Source organism: Lolium rigidum, chromosome 5 (assembly GCF_022539505.1).
Source record: "Lolium rigidum isolate FL_2022 chromosome 5, APGP_CSIRO_Lrig_0.1, whole genome shotgun sequence".
In the NCBI taxonomy this organism is placed as follows: Eukaryota; Viridiplantae; Streptophyta; class Magnoliopsida; order Poales; family Poaceae; genus Lolium; species Lolium rigidum.
In genome coordinates, this window is record NC_061512.1 from 259,000,130 (window position 1) to 259,020,500 (window position 20,371).

Consider the following 20,371-nt stretch of genomic DNA (forward strand, 5'->3'; position numbering starts at 1 on the left):
AAAATAGGACCCCGGGCGGTGATTTCGTCCAATTCCAAGAATATTTCCTTACTAGGATTTCGAAACCAAAAACAGCAGAAAACAAGAATCGGCTCTTCGGCATCTTGTTAATAGGTTAGTTCCAGAAAATGCATAAATATGACATATAATGTGCATAAAACATGTAGGTATCATCAATAAAGTAGCATGGAACATAAGAAATTATCGATACGTTGGAGACGTATCACCCAGCCGTTGCCGTCGCGTCGCCGAGACGCTCACCGCGGTCACCGCACGGGTGACGCGTAGGAGGTCACCACCACGGCGCCAACGCCACCCCTCTCCCCTGTTTCTCTTCACCAGCACCACCTCCTACCGCCCCTAACCCTCTCCGTTGCCCTCCGCCTTGCCGATCTGCAGCGGAGCGACGAATCCGACGATGCACCGGCGACGCCCGTGACGCAGACGCCGCCAAACGAGACGACGCCGACGTGTCCGAGCCTCGCCAGCACGTCCACGGGCTGCACACCCACGCCGCCAAGCCACCTACGCCGAGCCACGCCACCGGCAGCCGTTGGTAAGCCGTCGCGCCGCCCCCTTTCTTCTCCCGCGCCGGCGAGCGCCGCAGACGTCGAGCACGCGCCGGATCTGGGCCGTCAGATCCAGATCGGACGGGCGCATGGCGCATGCACGGCCACGTCGGCGTGCATGGCCACGTCCGCCGGCCTGGCCCGCCACGGGCCCCCGGCCTTTTTCTTTTTTCTTTTTTCTTTTTTCTGCGGCCACCGGAGAGCCCCACTGGGCCGGCCCATCTGCGCAGCACCGCACGGCCCAGGGTGTTCCCGCCCTTTTTAATATTTGAAAAATTATTAAACCGGAATTAAAAATGGAAATCTGCCAGTATACTGTTTTGTCAATAAAAATAGTTTTGTAGCTCTGATTGACATGAATCCAATTGCATTAGAACCAGTATGAAATTATCTTTCGGATGCCACTGGCCTTGTATTTTTAGGATTTTTGTACAATTTCTGGTTTATTGAACATGATCACTGTATTCGGTTAGTATTCTTAATATTTTTGGATGAATCCAATTGTGTTAATCTTGTATTGTTACTGTGCATCCAAGAAAAATATCATTGGTCTCTGTTCATAAAATTTTGTCTCTGGTTATAAGTGTATGTGTGTCACATGCAATGATAGGTTTAAATTTGGATTGTTCTATTTAAACCATTACCCCTTTTTGTTTTGAATTTAAACCACCCATCTTTATTTACTACCAAACAACTCCCCTGCATGTTTTGCATATTTTATTAAGTTACCTTTGGTTCCCTTGTTTGTGTACTGATTATGTGTACCGTTTACCTTTGCGACGCTAGATACGAACGAGGGTGAAGTGGAAGGGGAGGATTTTGGAGAAGATCTTGAGGAAGACCAGGGACAAGTCAACCAAGGCAAGCCATCTTTGAACTCTGAATTGGTTTCTAGTTGGGTGTCATTTGTTGATGTCCAAAGCACCTTGATCTCTATGTGTGTTGTTTCCCATATATTGTCATCTATGTGTGATTCCAAGTGGGGTACTCCCTAGTGGTGATACTCCACTGTTATCTTGTGTTATTGGAATGCATGGTATCATGGCCGTGTCATTCTAGTGAGGGTATCTAGTTCATTTATCTTGTTTATATCTCATTTCTAGAGGATAGCCGACACTACCACTACATTGTTGGGATAGAGGTATCAATGCCATGATCTTGGTGTATTCTCAAAATGAGATGAATATGCCCAACCCTAATGATTTGGTTAATTCCTACACAAATTTAAAGTAGTAACATAGCAGTCCTAAAATCTGAAATTTAATCCAATAATTGTTGACACACACATGCTTATCTCAAGCAAGTGTGAATCCTCTTTTGCCCCTCACCCACAACCCATGAAAGGGCTATGGTTGTCATTTCGGCCACATAGATAATTGTAGATTTCCTCTCATGAAACTTTAGGATGGGAACCCCTCAAGGTTTACCTTGTTGTAAATGTTTTGAGAAAACCTTGAGTCAGGGAAGCTTACTCAAGTGTAAAGTTTATGAAAGCAAAGGCTTTTGGTAAAAGTGTTGGAAAAGTGTTGTGTGGATGGTGAAATAAAGAAGGTTAAGGTGTTATGGAAAAAACGAGCACTGCGTATAAGTGTTCGCCGAACCAACTTTACAGCGCAGCCACATCACCCAAAGTGGGCACGGGCTTAGTCCGTAGTTTGTCAAAGTTGACGTGAGACCCCTTCACAACTCTCTAGGAGGGTCACGAAGACCTCTGACGCCGGGTTGCGCTCTGAAGGAGGCAATACACTGTAGTTGTCTATAGCCGGACGATTACTGAGGGTCTTCCGTCGTGGCGCCGGAGATACGCTCAAAAAGGAGGTATGCTGCCGGGGTGCCGGGAAGGGGTAAGCCCGCAGGGAAGGACTCATGTCAATGGAGGCAAGCGAAAGACTATGACTGACTATCCGAGACTCGCATACTTTCGTATGACGAACCGGGGATGATCCCGGCGGATTTGTCGGTTCTTGTGGAGAAAGTGTGCAAACTCTGCAGAGTCAAAACTATTCGAATAGCCACGTCCGCGGTCATGGACAAGTTGAAAAGGCCAACCTTAACCTGGGCTTTGAGTTTTGTTTTGACAAGTGATTTGCAAAGAAAGTGTTGTGTTGAATGTACCGGAAGAGTACCGGAAAGGTGTGTGTGTCGACCATATGGAGATGGTCGCCGGAAATAAAAGAAAGTGGGAACCTCTACTAATGTTTCATGAAAAGGGAATCTTCTTCAATAAAGATATAGAGATGTCATAGGACTTCCCCAGCATCTCCATCAATTGTGATGGCGGAATGCTAACTCTTCTTTAACAGAGATATAGAGATGTCATAGGATATCTTTTGAAGTGTCTTCTTTAACAAAGATATAGAGGTGTCATAGGAACATCTTAGTGCCCCCATCACTTGAGATGTCGGGATGCTATATCCACACAAAAAACTGATGCATGCTATATCCACAAGAGAAACTGATGCATGCTATATCCACGAGAGAAACTATCGTTCCTCTCTCGCCTCCTTTAGCTAGTTTATGTTAGCACCCCCTCTTGTGATGGTTTGCGAGTACAATTCCAAATGTACTCACGGCTTTGTCCCTGGCTATTTACTTGGCCAGACTATGAGGAGGACTTCGAAGATGATGGAGGCTACCAGGACGACTATGCGACCTAGGACGATCTCCAAGTCAGCTGCCTATAGGTCTAAAGGCGTGACTTGGGCCCGACGATGATGACGTGTATCCGCTGCTATGTTTGTGTGAACTTGCCCGTTGTGGCATTTATGTAAGACTGGGTCATATGACCCCTTTTATTGTAAGACTATTTATTCGGTACTTGTAATGGATTGATCCACCCTTCCATTGGTGTATTCTGGAAAAAATTATCTGAAAACGGCGAGTACTCCAGCACAGGGATTTTAAAATATTCTCTTGAGGAACCTATATGAGATAGAATTGAAAAGACCTGTTTGGACCAATGGCTTTTCAAGGAATGTCTGTAGATATTAAAGTTTTGTGATGATAAGTGAATTCTAAGTAAATATTTTAATTTATGCAATGATCAGGGAAAATACCTCTTTTGAAATGATGAATCATGTGTGTCCATGGTATGGCAGTTACATACATGGTGTATCATGTGTGTTCATGGTATGGCAGTTACATTGATTCAATGATAACGAAACCTGAACTGCAAATCTTTCATTTTCTCCCTAGCCTGATTAGGACTTGATAGAGAGTATATGACTATGTCAGGCCTCGAAGAACATTCAAGGCTTCTTCCATGTTGTGTTAATTTGGACAATTACATGGACACTTCCATTTAATTAGGTGGCACACTACTTGTCTCATCAGGCAATTCCTGTTTCCACTTCATTTTAGCACTTATGAAATTTGACGGCCAAAGCGTGGCCTTAAAGAGCGTTTCAGTTTTCTGAAATTTTTTAACACACCTGTAGGCTGTCTTGATTAGTAAGGATTACATAGCATTCACTACTTTGGCCTAGATTTCCATGTAGGATGTTTAGGACTTGATGACTTTCAAGGAAAGTAAAAGTGGTACCGGTGGAAAACATAAAAAAGACCCCTGGACCGAAAAAATAGAGATGACCATGCTTGTACGTAGTAGTACCATCCATGCAAGCGAACATGTAGAAAGAGAGGTGACCAGGTAAAGGTCATATATACTCCGACCCAATCGTATATCACTTGATGAGGTGGTTGGTGATGATGGCTTTTGTGATGATGGCGAGCTGGATTGTCTCGGCGATGTGCTGGCCAGCTGGCTCTGGCATCTTTACCCCCTGGATGGCTGTGATCTCCGCGCTGCACTTTTCCGTCCATGAGATCCCGTCGTCCAGCTGCTTGATGGCCGCCGCGTACGAGCGCTGCTTGACCTCCTTCTTGGCCTCCTCAAAGGACTTGCGAGTACGGAATGAATATGGGCCACAGGCGGAGAGCGGCTCCACCAGTGGCTTGAGTTCCTTGTTGCCCGCCTCCAGCTGTGGTGTGAGGTCCACGATGTCGCCGCGGTAGATGATGCTGCTGCTGATGCACGCGTCACAGGCCACCTGGGCTAGGCCCCACGCGTCAGAGGCTGTGTTGTTGTCCAGCCTCGACATGCAGAGCTCAAGGTTCACTCGTGCATCGCTGGTCGCCGCTGCCTTGCAGGTCGCTGCCACGTCCACCGCGCTGGCACTGCCAAGGATCACCACTAGCACGGTAGCGGTGGCGAGGGCCATGTTCATTGGTGATTGCTTCATTATCGATCGATGGCGTGTTGTTTGCTGGTGAAAGTTGTGTGGGCTGGCTAGTGATGGAGAAGCTCACTGGTTTAATAAGTATGCATTGCATGGAGGAGTAGGCTCTCTGCAGATATATATAGCAGGCAGGGGTGGGGAAGGGACAGTGTCTGCTAGTTAATTAGGTTGTCTATCTATATATAGATTCGACAATGGAGGAGTAGCACAAGTTTGTGTGAGGCGGAAAGAAACAACGGTGGAGGCTTACTAGGACGGAGTGATCAGCCAGCGATGAGGGAACATGCTGGCTATTTTTGCACGCGATGGAAGCTCATGTCTACTCATGTCCTAGTCCCAGGGAGGGAGAGGATTGCTCGGTACCACGCAAAGTTTGGGATTCCTGAATTAGTGCTCTTGAAATAGTTTTTTTGTAACTCATTCTCCCTTCTAGGAAATCTATCTATCTATTCTATTCTATTATATACTAAAAGCACAATACATGGTCTAAAATAGAGACACCAGGTTAATCCACGTAGACTAGAAAAATATACTCTGTTGATCTATATTTTAACGGTTAAGATTAAAATATAAAAAGTGTTACGTAGAACATTAACATGTACACATGACTATATGGCACGCTAATTTTAAGGAAACTAATAGTACGCTTTTCCACCACACAGGCCTTAAAAAAAACTGAACAGAGCAGATCCTCCTATGATTAGCGGGATGTTGCCTTTTTTTTATTCCGACAGCAACAAGAAATCTTCGTCGCATATGGGCTTTTCCTAGTGTTTTATTCTTAAGTATAGCTATGGTATTCTCCATTCAACTGTCTATTCAACAAATAAATGGAAGTTCTATCTATCAGTACCTATGGTCTTGGACCGTCAATAATGATTTTTCCTTAGAATTTGGATACTTGATTGACCCAAAAAAGTACAAGCTCAAACATCATTAATTAACTCCTTATCAATCCCGATTCATTTCAATATGAGGACAAGAATTGAACCGATTTAAGCCATACGTATGAATTGCATGCAATATGTTGGCTAATATTGCTATTGGAGTTGAGACAGTGCATGCCATAATATCATGGATTACATCAGCATTACGGACGCATAAAAATCTACTACATTGGTTTCTAAATATCTACGAAATGTTCTATATACTAAAAGCACAATACATGGTCTAAAATAGAGACACCAGGTTAATCCACGTAGACTAGAAAAATACACTCTGTTGATCTATATTTTAACGGTTAATATTAAAATATAAAAAGTGTTACGTAAAACATTAACATGTACACATGACTATATGGCACGCTAATTTTAAGGAAACTAATAGTACGTTTTCCACCACACAGGCCTAAAAAAAAACTGAACATAGCAGATCCTCCTATACAGCCATAGGTATGAATTGCATGCAATATGTTGGCTAATATTGCTATATGAGTTGAGATACGCTGAGTGCATGCCATAATATCATGGATTACATCAGCATTACGGACGCATAAAAATATACTACATTCATTTCTAAATATCTATGAAATGTTCAATAAATCTACATATATTTTAGCATAATTTTTTAGCTGAATGTTGTCAACACCCGGATTTTTAATTCCAGATGCCTATTATGTCATACATCACAATCCCAGGAATATTGTTTTTACGAGACATAATAGATTGATATCTGTTGCCTGCCAAAACCCACCGGCGAGCAGTGGTTAAGCAACACGAAGAGCCGGGAGGCTTCCAAGACTGCTGGGGGCCCTGGTCCCTCGACGTCGTCCCGCAATGTTCCGGCACACGACCTGGCGGTTGCAAGGGCGTGCCACCTGACCTATACCTGGCCAGGAAGGTGTTGGATTGCTTCGATTAGTTTCCTGCATGGTGGACACGTAAACATTAAATACGAGCCCGATCGGCTCTCAGGTTGTCCTGTGGATCGGCTCAAAGAGCCGATCGCCCCATGGTTCACGTCGGGTTAACGATGGCATGGGGCTCCTGCTTGATCAATATAAAGTTAATCTAATCTACGACAGTTTAGGGTTTTCACCGCATGATCGGAACATCCTGCGCGTAGTTGAGCCTAATAGACACGAAAGATAATGGAAAACCAACCCTAAAAGAGGCCTAAAAACCAACAATAAGTCAATTCCCGGAACGTCCCTCTTAGGATCAACAAACCATATCTTACGCACTACCGGATCGTTCAACCTGTTTGCAAGGCCTAACCATACAGATATTAAACCAATCCTTGAAGAATCAAGGAGCAACTATAACAGATTGGATCTACTAAATAACGAATAAGCAAGGCGCTTCCCTTACACCTGGGTAGGTGTACGGGCAGGTAGATATCAAGGGACGGCATAGCTAAGCAAATATGCATAAGAAAAGCATCCATGCAAGCCCCAAAACACCTAAGATAAATAGTGCTACTCGCCATCAACAACGTTTCAGCACGAGCAACACAAGATAACGAATAAACGTATACTGCCTAGATCGCAAGATGCGATCTAGGCAGCATGATGCTTACCCGGAAGAAACCCTCGAAAGAAGGGGTGGCGATGCGCCTGATTTGTGTTTGTTGTGAACGTGATTGTCCTCCTTTTTCGATAACCCTAGATACATATTTATAGTCCAAGGGACTTTCTAATTCGGGCGTGCACCTAACCGTGCACGGGTTAAACTCTATCTTCTAAACTAAGATGCAATCTACTATATTTTACAGATACACGGGCAATCTAGCCCAAACTCTTCGCACAAGGCCGCTTCAGAGATGCTCCACGCGTATATCCTTCAAGCCCATCTCAATTACGGCCCATCTCCCGATTTGGCCAAAATCCGGTGATAACACATGCCCCCTGGTTTTGGTAATGATAATTTCAAAACCACCTGTTTTTCCTTCGAAGGGTCATGTCGTGGCAGAGCAGAACCGTCGCAGTATTCTTCATCATGACGCCTTGCCTTCTCAACTTCTCTGCACGATTTGACAGTTTTGGCACCACATCCTCGGGAAACGCTGCAGCATTAAACTTCCATCACATCCCTTTTATTTAAACTGCGTTGAGCAGTTCACTTCACATCCTCTGTTCTGCACCAAACTAGCCGCCGGCCAAAAAACCCTCTCCCTCTGTAGCCATGTCTTCCTCTTCCTCCTCCGCTTCATCGGCTCTCTCCTCCCAATCCTCTTCCTCGAGTGAACTGGAGCCGGAGGTCAATATGATGGCCATCTATGAGGCTCTCGCGCCCGAGTATTGGGACGCGAGAGAATGGGACTTCGCCATCGAGTCGGAGGACGACGAGCCCCGCACCATCGAGGAAGAAGACCTCCGGTTCCTCGTCGACGGGGAACTGGAATCGGCGAGCGAGGATGACCTCCTCTCATGGGAGGCGGATCTTTCTTCCGATGAGGAAGAAGAAGAGGAGAAGGAGTCGGAGGAGGAAGACTCCTCCTCCGTCGGGTACCCGCCAGCCAAGCGCCTCCGAGGCTGGGCCTGGTCAGACGACGATGATGATGATGAGGAGGATGAAGACGCTACTGGCGGCTTCAACAGCGGCAACGAAGAGCCCGCCGGTAGCAGCGCCGACGGCAGCTACGACGGCGACGACGAGGGCAATGATAGCCCTTAGACTAGGGAGTAGTATAGGGCTAGTAGCAGTGCATTAGGCACTTAGATGATCCCCTTTTGAGAGCAATTAGCTCTTCGTCTGTGAAATCCCCCTTCGAATCAATGAAAATGTTCTTCTAATTTGACTTTTAATCATCCAATTTCATATCTTCTTCATCTCCCGATTGTCAAAGGTGGTCAACGCCCTAAGAGCCGATAGCATCGTATCGGCTTTTTACTATCAGACGCCCATAAAACCAATCTGATAACCAATTAGACAGGTTCAAGCAAACAATCCTCAGATCTAGACAATAACTTGATACCTGACAATGATGCTTTGTACCTCTAAAGTCGATGACTGCGCATCGGCTGTTTTTATACTAAAGTCGATGTCTGTGCATCGGCTGTTTCCCAAAAAATTTAAAAAAAATTTACTGGCCGATTTCGTGTATCGGCCTCCATATCTTACTGTCCATCATCCCACATACTGGGGAAATATTTCTTGAGATGTTGGCCATTGACAGCTACTGGGAACTTCACACCATCCAATTGCTCGAGCATGTATGCATTACCCTTTAGAACTTGGTCTACTTTATATGGGCCGTGCCAATTTGGAGACCATTTACCATACATTTTGTCCTTAGTCCCCAACGGCAATACTGCTTCCCATACCAGATCACCAACCTGGAATTCCTTTGGCTTCACCTTCTTATTATATGCGCCAGCCACCTTGGCTTTATTCTCCTTGATTTTCTCAAGTGACCAAAGTCTAAGTTCCGTTGCATCCTCAATGCTGTCACTCATCAGGGCTGCATATTCTTCAGTAGTTAAATCATTCTGGAATGTAATCCTTCTCGAACCAGCCTTGATTTCCCAGGGTAACACAGCTTCTTGTCCATAGACCAGATGGTATGGCGAGGTTTTTATTGATCCATGGCACGACATGCGATAAGCCCATAACGCTTCTGACAATACCTCGTGCCAACGTCTAGGATGCTCGTCGATCTTCCTCTTAATCAGCTTGATCAGACTTTTGTTGGACGCTTCACTCGTCCATTTGCTTGAGCATAGTATGGGGACGATCGGATCAGCTTGATTCCCATATCCTCGCAGAATTTTCTAAACTCCTTAGAAACGAAAACCGAACCTCCATCGGTCGTGATAGTCTGGGGAATTCCGAATCTGTGGATAACATGCTCCCTCACAAAATCGACAACATCTGACGCTGCCACTGCCTTCATAGGGACGGCCTCTACCCATTTAGTAAAATAATCTGTAATGGCCAAAACCCATACATGGCCTTTGCTCGAAGGAGAATGTATCTTGCCGATCATATCCATGCCCCACCCTCGGAATGGCCAAGGCTTGATGATAGGATTCATTGCTGATGCAGGCACCATCTGAATGCTCCCAAACTTCTGACATGCTTGACACCCTTTATAGTACTGGAAACAATCTTCAAGCATGGTGGGCCAATAAAATCCCGATCGCCTGATCAGCCACTTCATCTTATGAGCCGATTGGTGAGTTCCACAGGCACCTTCATGCACCTCGTGCAAGAGCCGATTGGACTCGGCCGGTCCCAAACATTTGAGAAGTAACCCTTCCAAAGTCCTGTAGAACATGTCATCGCCGATCAGGACGTACTTCATGGCCCTGTATCTTATCCGTTTAGGTGCCCCCCGAGCCGGATCTTTCAAGTAATTGAAGATATCGGCTCTCCAATCATCGGGTTCCATGAGCTGCACCTGAAAATCGGCTCCATCTACCACGTCTTTGTATCCTGACGCTGTTTGCGCGAGGTCGTTCGCCTCGTTATTTTGCGACCTTGGGATCCAATGGAAGTTGATATACCTGAACTGTGCCATCAGCTCACGGCATTGTGGGGACCCCGGACTAGCTGTCCGAAATACCCTGTTATGTATACAGTTCACGTTCCCATGATCAGTGTGCCGTGAACACATAACCAAACTGATATCAAATTACATCATCCTTTACAAAACGGAATAAGAAAATTACAATGAGGTCACATGATCATCTTTACATAATAGCCTCGAAGGGCCTAATCTAATCATCAGAGTAGCGGAATCACTTCAGCAGCGCAGAGCCCAAGTCATCTGCCTTAACCCTACAGGCATCTGACTGGGAAGACGTTCCTAGCTCGCATAGACGTCGTCAACTCCTTCTTCATCTGTCGAACTCCTTCAAGTCTGGCCAAGTAAATAGCCAGGGACAAAGCCGTGAGTACATTGGAATTGTACTCGCAAACCATCAAGAAAGGTGCTAACAATGCTAACTAAAAGAGACAAGAGAGGAAGAATAGTTTCTCTTGTGGATATAGCATGTGAAAGAGAATTAGTTCCTCTTATGGATATAGCATCCCACTGTTGACGTCAGAAACCCACCGACGGGCAGCGACAGGCCAACACAGGAGAGCCGGGAAGAGCCTAGAGCTGCGGCTGGCTGAGACCCCTCCGAGCGACGGCCCGCAAAGCTTCCTGGCCACGCGCCGATGCTGATTGCAAGGGCGTGCCACCCGACCTATACCTGGTCGGGAAGGTGTGGATGATGCCTCGCTTAGTTTCCTGCAGGGCACACACGTAAACGTTAAATACGAGCCTCGATCGGCTCTCGAGTTATCCCGTGGATCGGCTCAAGGAGCCGATCCACCCATGATTCAGACGAGGTGTCCGAATATATGGTGGTCCTGCTTGATCATGGTAAAGCTAATGAGATCTACGACGATGTGGGGTTTTCACCGCATAATCGGATCATCCTACTCTAGGTTGGGCCTCGCGCTCACGCACGGTGATCGTAAGCTTGCCCTAGACGAGGCCTAAAAACCAACACAAGGTTGATCCTCGGAACATCCCGTCTAGGGCTCGCAAACGACACCCTACGTGCCGCTGGATCCTCCACCCCTTTGTAAGGCCTAACTATTGCAGATATTAAACTAATCCTTGTGGAACAAGGAGCAATCGTAACAGATCAGATCTACTATACTACGATCAAGCGGGGTGCCGCCCCCGCACCTATGATGGGGTGCAGGGACGGCTAGATGCGCAAGGGTTGCACTACGAAAGCATGCAGCATGAAGAACAATGCTAACCCTAACACATCTATGATAACTACGTTGCTCGCCATCAAAAGCGCTTCAGTACGAGCAACGCATGAACAACGTAGGCAGGCTTGTGCTGCCTAGATCGCAAGATGCGATCTAGGCAGCATGACGCTTACCGGTAGAAACCCTCGAGACGAAGGAGTTGGCGATGCGCCGAGATTTGTTTGTGGTTGAACGTTGGTTGTTGTCTATTCCATAAACCCTAGGTACATATTTATAGTCCAGGGGACTTTCTAATGTGGGCGTGCACTAAACCGTGCACGGGTAAAACTCTAACTTCTAAACTAAGATGCGATCTAATATGTTACAGATACATGGGCAATTTAGCCCAAACTTGATACAAGGCCGAACCACATATTTCTTTCATGTATAAATTCTTCAAGTCCATCTTGATCGCGGCCCACCTCTGGCTTGGTCAAATTCTGGTGATAACACATGCCCCCCTGGTTTTGGAAATGACATTTCCAAAATCATTACGCTTTCTTTCGTCGGGTCATGTCGTAGCAGAGCAGAACCGTCGCAGAGTCCTCCATCATGACTTGCCTTCCCAACCCCTCTGCACGATTTGACAGTTTCGGCGCCACGTCCTCGAGAACTGTTCGGAATTAAATCCCCATCTCTTTTTATTCAACCGCACCGAACAATACTCTCCTTCACCCTTTTCGCATTAGCACTCCGAAAAGCCCTCCTGAGCCACCATGTCTTCTTCCTCCTCCAATTCATCTTCCTCATCGGATCCTTCCTACGTGTCCTCTCCAATCCGAGAGTCGACGCCCTCGTGGGGTACGCAGGCGGCGTACGATATCCTCGCCCCAACGAAGTGGGACAAAGAGGACCATAACTCCCTCGTCCGGTCCGAGGATGACAAATCCTTGACCGACGGGGAGAGCGACCTTCGCTTCCTCGCCGTTGGGGAAGCGGAGGAGGAGGAGTGACGACGACAGCCTTCTCCGCGACCTCACCTCTTCGGGGAGGAGGGGGAGCAGGAAGAGGAGGAGGAGGACGACGACGAGAGCTCCTCCGACGAGCCGCCGGCCAAGCGGTTCTGCCCTTGGCCGGGCAATCTCAGCGACTTCGACAGCGACGAGGACGATGCTGACGAAGAAGATGAAGACGACGAGGGCCCCGTCGGTGGCCATTGGAGCGACGACGAGCCCGCCGGGAGCAGCGCCGACGGCGACGACGACGGCGACGACGAGGGCAGTGATGGCCCATAGATAGGGCCTCTAGAATAGGGCCAGTAGTAGTAGATGGGGCAATGGATCCCCTAGTACTTCCCTTTTGAGAGCAATTAGCTCTTTATGTAAGAAACCTCAGCTAATCAACGAAGAACTTCTCCCCAATTTTGATTTTGCCGATTCCTTCTGAGTTTAATTGAGCCGATTCTCTCTCTACTGACCTTGCCGATTCGTGCCCTTTGCCAATGCGTAATGAGCCGACCGCACCACATCGGTCCTTTGAAACTCATCCTTCTCTTCTTCAGCTGATGATTTTCTCCATCTGGTGGAAAATGCAGGATCTTCAGGAAAACCTTCGAACTTTTCCAACCAAAACCCAATAATCCTTTTCAGTACCCATCATTATGAAGAAGGTTGTAACGAAGGATCAGCCGATGGTATCCCCATCGGTTCTTTAAACAGAGTATCCACTGGTCTGCTGCCCCCCGAGCCTTACTCGAAGCGAAAATGCCAGAGAGAATGTGCCAGAGCCGATCTTCTTCCTCCGACAGCCGATAAGCTTCCGTTCAGCTGAACTAGCTCCAAAGATTGGAAATCCTTTGACAACAAAGGTTCAGGAACCCGGATCGGCTCGAAGCAACTGAAGAAGTTCCCATTATTTTACTTCCTCGAGGCCACAGAAGGCACCACCGTTGGTCTGGATTTGGTGAAGACTCGATAAACATTGCATAATTCCACTAAAGTCGATGGCTGTGCATCGGCTTCCTCTCAATTCTTTTGTTTGTTTTAATAGCAGCGAACCTTCAAGGTGCGTTGCCCCCCGAGCTTCTTTGGTTCAATGCAGGCGCCCTGACCAAGCCTGAAGAGAATTCCTCAGCCAATAGGTTGATCATTGGCCATTCTCATGATCCTGTGACGATCTGCATGTTCATGCTGCTCTATGTTGGCCAGGGCTGCGGTCCTCCACCTTGTAAACAGACACCAAAAATGGCTTTAAATGAACCAAAGGTGGCTCTGGACGCCAAACTGCTAGCACCACTGAACCTGCTCTCTTAGGCTTGAGGGCATATTCCTTGAGTCGATGTTTGCTGCTCGAGGTCATCTTCCTTGAGTCGATGCCTGCTGCATCGGCTGTGCTCAAATTTTTTTTAAAATTTAGGCCGATTTGTGCGTCGGCCCTCATCCTTGATAGCGTCACTTCATATCCTCGTGTTTTACCCATCTAGGTGCCCCCCGAGCCGATTCTGTCAAGAGAATTGATGGTATCGGCTCTTCAGGTAGTCCCTGTTGGGTCAAACGTTGGGCCCAGGCAGAATGGATGGTGAGGAAAATTTTGGCCGATTGCTGGAATCGGCCTCCACGTTGCTGGTTCAATGAAGGCTTTGCAATGTTCCTCCATAATTTTGGGGCCGATCACGAGGATCAGTCTCGCCATGTTTGTCCATCGATGTTGTTCTTATTATACGGTCAGTCCGGTGGATAAAACCAGCCTTACCCCGTTCCTTGTCACATCGATGCGTTCGCAGTCGTCCAGATTGATGCCTGAGAGTGGCTCTTGGCCTGATGTCTCCCAAATGTCCATGCCGGCTGTCGAAATCTCAGCTGAATCATCTGCATGGACGACTTCCACTTCATCTCCATCCCACTGTATTAAGCATTGATGCATCGTGGATGGAATGCAACAATTGGCGTGGATCCAATCTCTTCCTAACAGCACAGCATAGGTGCTTTTGCTGTCAACAATAAAGAACGTCGTAGGGATAGTCTTTCTTCCTACGGTCAGATCCACATTCAGGACACCTTGTGCGTCAGATGCTTGGCCGTTGAAATCGCTCAATGTTACATTGGTTTTGATCAAATCTGAGCTGGAGCGTCCCAACCGACGTAGCAGGGAGTATGGCATAATGTTGACTGCCGCTCCGGTGTCCACCAACATCTTGTTGACAGGCTGCCCATTGATGTATCCTCGTACGTACAGGGCTTTCAGATGCCTGTAACTTCTTTCTCGTGGCTTCTCGAAGATGACTGGCCGTGGACCGCAGTCCAATTGCGCCACTGGTGCTTCATATAACCTTGGAGCGCTAAACTCTGCTGGAAGGATGAAGACCATGTTTGTGCCAGCCGATGTTTCATCATCGGCTTTCCTTTGCTTGGGGCGCCACTCTTTTCTTTGCGGCCGCCCTTCTTCGTCCAGGGTTCGTTGAATTTTGGCGGCCAGGTCAGGCCGCGCCTTCCTCAACGTGTGCAAGTATAACCTTTCGGCTTCTTCTAGCGCACGTAGTCGCTGAACCCTTCGCTTTTGGGAGCGGCTGAGCCCATCAGGACACCATCTTGGCCGATGATATTTATCTTCTTCATCACCGTCCTCTAGTTCCTCGAAATCTTCTATCTGCACGGGTCCAGCATGTTTGATCCGAGGCGGGAGAGGCCCTAAACGCTGGAACACAGATACGCTGGCTGCCTCCTTCCTTTTCTGGCTACATTCTGGGCAATTGCCGATCGTTGGCAATCGGCTCATTCCTGAATCCCAGCAGTGTTTGAAGAAGGGACAGTCCCAGTGCCTCTCCACGTTGTCCGGCCCCCTCGTGCCTCCTCTGGCGTGACGTTCGTTCCCGTCGTCGCCTCCGTTATGCGGACGGTACCTCCTGTCCTTTGCATTGGACCGATGGCTTCTTTCGTCGTCATCGTCGTAACGCCGACGTCGGTCATACTGCTGCTCATCCTTGCTGAGGAGATGTACGGAGCGTGGGCGTTGAGACCATATGCTTTTTATCTCCTCTGCGGTTAGGTACCGCCTGTCATCGCCTCGGAGCCGGTCGCGTGGAGAGGCCTCCTCTTTATCTTTACCACGGGAGTGGCTGCCTTCCGCCTTGTCTTCGTCGTGGCGGCTTGCAGGCCCTGCCATGTTGATGCCAAAGGAGAACTCTGGCTTCCTTGTGCGGTGGCTAAGGTCCACCATGTTGACATCAGGCAACGGACGTGTGTTTCCGTAAAGCTTGATGCCGTGCGAACGGGTCTTCTCGCAGGAGCCGACGAGTTCGTTTCCGAGGACCGCCTTGACCTCGTCATGCTTCTTCTTGAGCTTGTCAGCCAGGTCCTCGTACTTGACCGGAGTGCCTTCCGCCATCTCGGATGTAGATGGCGATGTGGTGGGTATCGAAGATGTAGATGTTTGTCCCACCGGGCGTGCCAGAATGTGTTGACGTCAGAAACCCACCGACGGGCAGCGACAGGCCAACACAGGAGAGCCGGGAAGAGCCTAGAGCTGCGGCTGGCTGAGACCCCTCCGAGCGACGGCCCGCAAAGCTTCCTGGCCACGCGCCGATGCTGATTGCAAGGGCGTGCCACCTGACCTATACCTGGTCAGGAAGGTGTGGATGATGCCTCGCTTAGTTTCTCGCAGGGCACACACGTAAACGTTAAATACGAGCCTCGATCGGCTCTCAGGTTATCCTGTGGATCGGCTCAAGGAGCCGATCCACCCATGATTCAGACGAGGTGTCCGAATATATGGTGGTCCTGCTTGATCATGGTAAAGCTAATGAGATCTACGACGATGTGGGGTTTTCACCGCATAATCGGATCATCCTACTCTAGGTTGGGCCTCGCGCTCACGCACGGTGATCGTAAGCTTGCCCTAGACGAGGCCTAAAAACCAACACAAGGTTGATCCTCGGAACATCCCGTCTAGGGCTCGCAAACGACACCCTACGTGCCGCTGGATCCTCCACCCCTTTGTAAGGCCTAACTATTGCAGATATTAAACTAATCCTTGTGGAACAAGGAGCAATCGTAACAGATCAGATCTACTATACTACGATCAAGCGGGGTGCCGCCCCGCACCTATGATGGGGTGCAGGGACGGCTAGATGCGCAAGGGTTGCACTACGAAAGCATGCAGCATGAAGAACAATGCTAACCCTAACACATCTATGATAACTACGTTGCTCGCCATCAAAAGCGCTTCAGTACGAGCAACGCATGAACAACGTAGGCAGAGCTAGTGCTGCCTAGATCGCAAGATGCGATCTAGGCAGCATGACGCTTACCGGTAGAAACCCTCGAGACGAAGGAGTTGGCGATGCGCCGAGATTTGTTTGTGGTTGAACGTTGGTTGTTGTCTATTCCATAAACCCTAGGTACATATTTATAGTCCAGGGGGACTTTCTAATGTGGGCGTGCACTAAACCGTGCACGGGTAAAACTCTAACTTCTAAACTAAGATGCGATCTAATATGTTACAGATACATGGGCAATTTAGCCCAAACTTGATACAAGGCCGAACCACATATTTCTTTCATGTATAAATTCTTCAAGTCCATCTTGATCGCGGCCCACCTCTGGCTTGGTCAAATTCTGGTGATAACACCCACATCGCAGTTGAAGGGGACACTAAGAGGTTTCTATGACATCTCCATATCTTTATTGAAGAAGATACTTCAAAAGATAGACTATGACATCTCTACATCTTTGTTGAAAAAGATACTTCAAAAGAGTTCTACAACATAAAACACTAGGGTGGGAGTAGCCCTTTTTATTTCCTTTCCGACCATCTTCCGCCATCCAGCATGCATCTATGCCTAAAAAGTCCACCTTCAGGTTATCATCCGAACCCCTTCCAGTATTAAGTTGCAAGCAACAGACAATTGCATTAAGTATGGTGCGTAATGTAATCAACAACTACATCCTTAGACATAGCATCAATGTTTTATCCCTAGTGGCAACAAGCACATCCACAACCTTAGAACTTTCGTCACCGTCCCAGCATTTAATGGAGGCATGAACCCACTATCGAGCATAAATACTCCCTCTTGGAGTTAAGAGCAAAAACTTGGCCGAGCCTCTACTAATAACGGAGAGCATGCAAGATCATAAACAACACATAGGTAATAGATTGATAATCACCATAACATAGTATTCTCTATCCATCGGATCCCGACAAACACAACATATAGTATTACAGATAGACGATCTTGATCATGTTAGGCAGCTCACAAGATCCAACAATGAAGCACAATTAGGAGAAGACGACCATCTAGCTACTGCTATGGACCCATAGTCCAGGGGTGAACTACTCACTCATCACTCCGGAGGCGATCATGGCGATGAAGAGTCCTCCGGGAGATGAATCCCCTCTCCGGCAGGGTGCCGGAGGCGATCTCCCCGAATCCCCCGAGATGGGATTCGCGGCGGCGGCGTCTCCGGAAGGTTTTCCGTATCGTGGCTCTCGGTACCGGGGGTTTCGCGACGGAGGCTATAAGTAGGCGAAAGGGCAGGTCAAGAGGCGGCACGAGGGGCCCGGATGACGAGGCCGCGCGGCCGGGGCCCGGGCCGCGCCGCCCGTCGTCCGGCCACCTCGTGGCCCCACTTCGACTCTCCTTCGGTCTTCCGGAAGCTTCGTGCAAAAATAGGACCCCGGGTGTTGATTTCGTCCAATTCCGAGAATATTTCCTTACTAGGATTTCTGAAACCAAAAACAGCAGAAAACAAGAATCGGCTCTTCGGCATCTTGTTAATAGGTTAGTTCCAGAAAATGCGTAAATACGACATATAATGTGCATAAAACATGTAGGTATCATCAATAAAGTAGCATGGAACATAAGAAATTATCGATACGTTGGAGACGTATCACTGGCTCATGGGTCCCGCATGTCATCCTCTACGAACAATAAAAGTTTCCTTTCTTGGAGTTATTTTTGACCCCTAATTTCTGGCTATTTGCCTTTTTCTTTGGATCTCCTGCCCCTTTGAAACGATGAGGACGTTGTTGGCAGGTCGGTCCCACAAGTCATCCTCTATGAACAATAAAAGTTTCCTTTGATGGATTTTTTTTGAACCCCTAATTAATTTCTGGATATTTCCTTCATTTTTCTTTGATCCCCTGCCGCCTTGGAATCGTTGAGGATGCTGCTGCCTCATGGGTCCCGCATGTCATCCTCTCAGAACGGTAAATGTTTCTTTTCTTGGATATTGTTTACCAAATGATTTTTGGCTTATTTTTTCTTTCGATATCCTGCCGCCTTTAAAACGTTGAGGACGCCGCTGGCTCACGGGTCCCACATGTCAGCCTCTATGAACAATAAACGCTGAGGATGCTGCTGCCTCATGGGTCCCGCATGTCATCCTCTCAAAACGAAAATGTTTCTTTTCTTGGATTTTTTACCAACAGATTTTTGGTTTATTTTTTCTTTCCATCCCCTGCCGCCTTTAAAACGACGCTGTTGGCTCATGGGTCCCCGATGTCAGCCTCCCCGTACAAGAAACATGTGATATCTTGATTATTTTGCAGACAATAAACAGTGTATTGCGCTCTGAGCTATTTCAACGGATAAATTAAATCTTTATTTTTACATAAACAAATTTATATGCTGAATCTCCTTGTTTTTTGTTTTTGCGAAGCATAGGACTTTCCTGTTTTTTTTAGAAAAATCCGAACTATCCTGTTTTGGAGTGGGCTGAAATTGTACGAGTCAAAAGGGCCAGCAGGATAGTTCGAATGCCCAGATGTCCACATGCAGCCCAATTGAAATCGTTCTTTTTTTGGATTTTTTTCACCCCCTGATTTCTGGCTACTTCATTTTTCTTTTGGTCCTGTGCCGCCTTGGAAACGTTGAGACCGCTGCTGCAAAATGGGACCCGCATGTCATCCTCTATGTAGAGTAAAATTTCTTTTCTTAGATTATTTTTGGCTCCTGATATTTGGTCACTTGCCTTTTTCTTTCGATCCCGTGCAGCCTCTCAAACGGTGATACCGCTGTCGCTAAATGGGACCCGCATGCCATCCTCTATGTACAATCAAGTTTCTTTTCTTGAATTATTTTTGGCTCCCGATATTTGGTCACTTGCCTTTTTCTTTCGATCTCATGCCACGTTTGAAACGTTGAAAAACCTGCTGGCTCATGGGACCCGCATGTCATCCTCTATGTACAATAAAACTTTCTTTTCTTCGATTTTTTTGGCACCTCATATTTGGTCACTTGCCTTTTTCTTTCGATCCCCTGCCGCCTCTCAAACGGTGATACCGCTGCTGCTAAATGGGACCCGCATGTCATACTCTATGTACAATCAAGTTTCTTTTCTTGAATTATTTTTGGATCCTGATATTTGGTCACTTGCCTTTTTCTTTCGATCTCATGCCACGTTTGAAACGTTGAAAAACCTGCTGGCTCATGGGACCCGCATGTCATCCTCTATGTACTATAAAAGTTCATTTTCTTGGTTTTTTTTTCACCCTCTGATTTTCGGCTATTTCCTTTTTCTTTTGATCCCCGCCGCCTTTGAAACGTTGAGGACTCTGCTGGCTCATCGATAAAACTTTCCTTTATTGGAGTTTTTTTACCCCCTAATTTCTCGGCTACTTTCTTTTTCTTTTGATCTCAAGCCGCATTTGAAACGTTGAGACCGCCGTCGCTAAATGGGACCCGCATGTCATCCTCTATGTACAATAAAGTTTTCTTTTCTTGGATTATCTTTGTCTCCCGATATTTTGTCACTTGCCTTTTTCTTTCGATCTCATGCCGCCTTTGAAACGTTGAGTAAGCTGCTGGCTCATGGGTCCCGCATGTCATCCTCTACGAACAATAAAAGTTTCCTTTCTTGGAGTTATTTTTGAACCCTAATTTATGGCTACTTCCTTTTTCTTTTGATCCCGTGCCGCCTTGGAAACGTTGAGA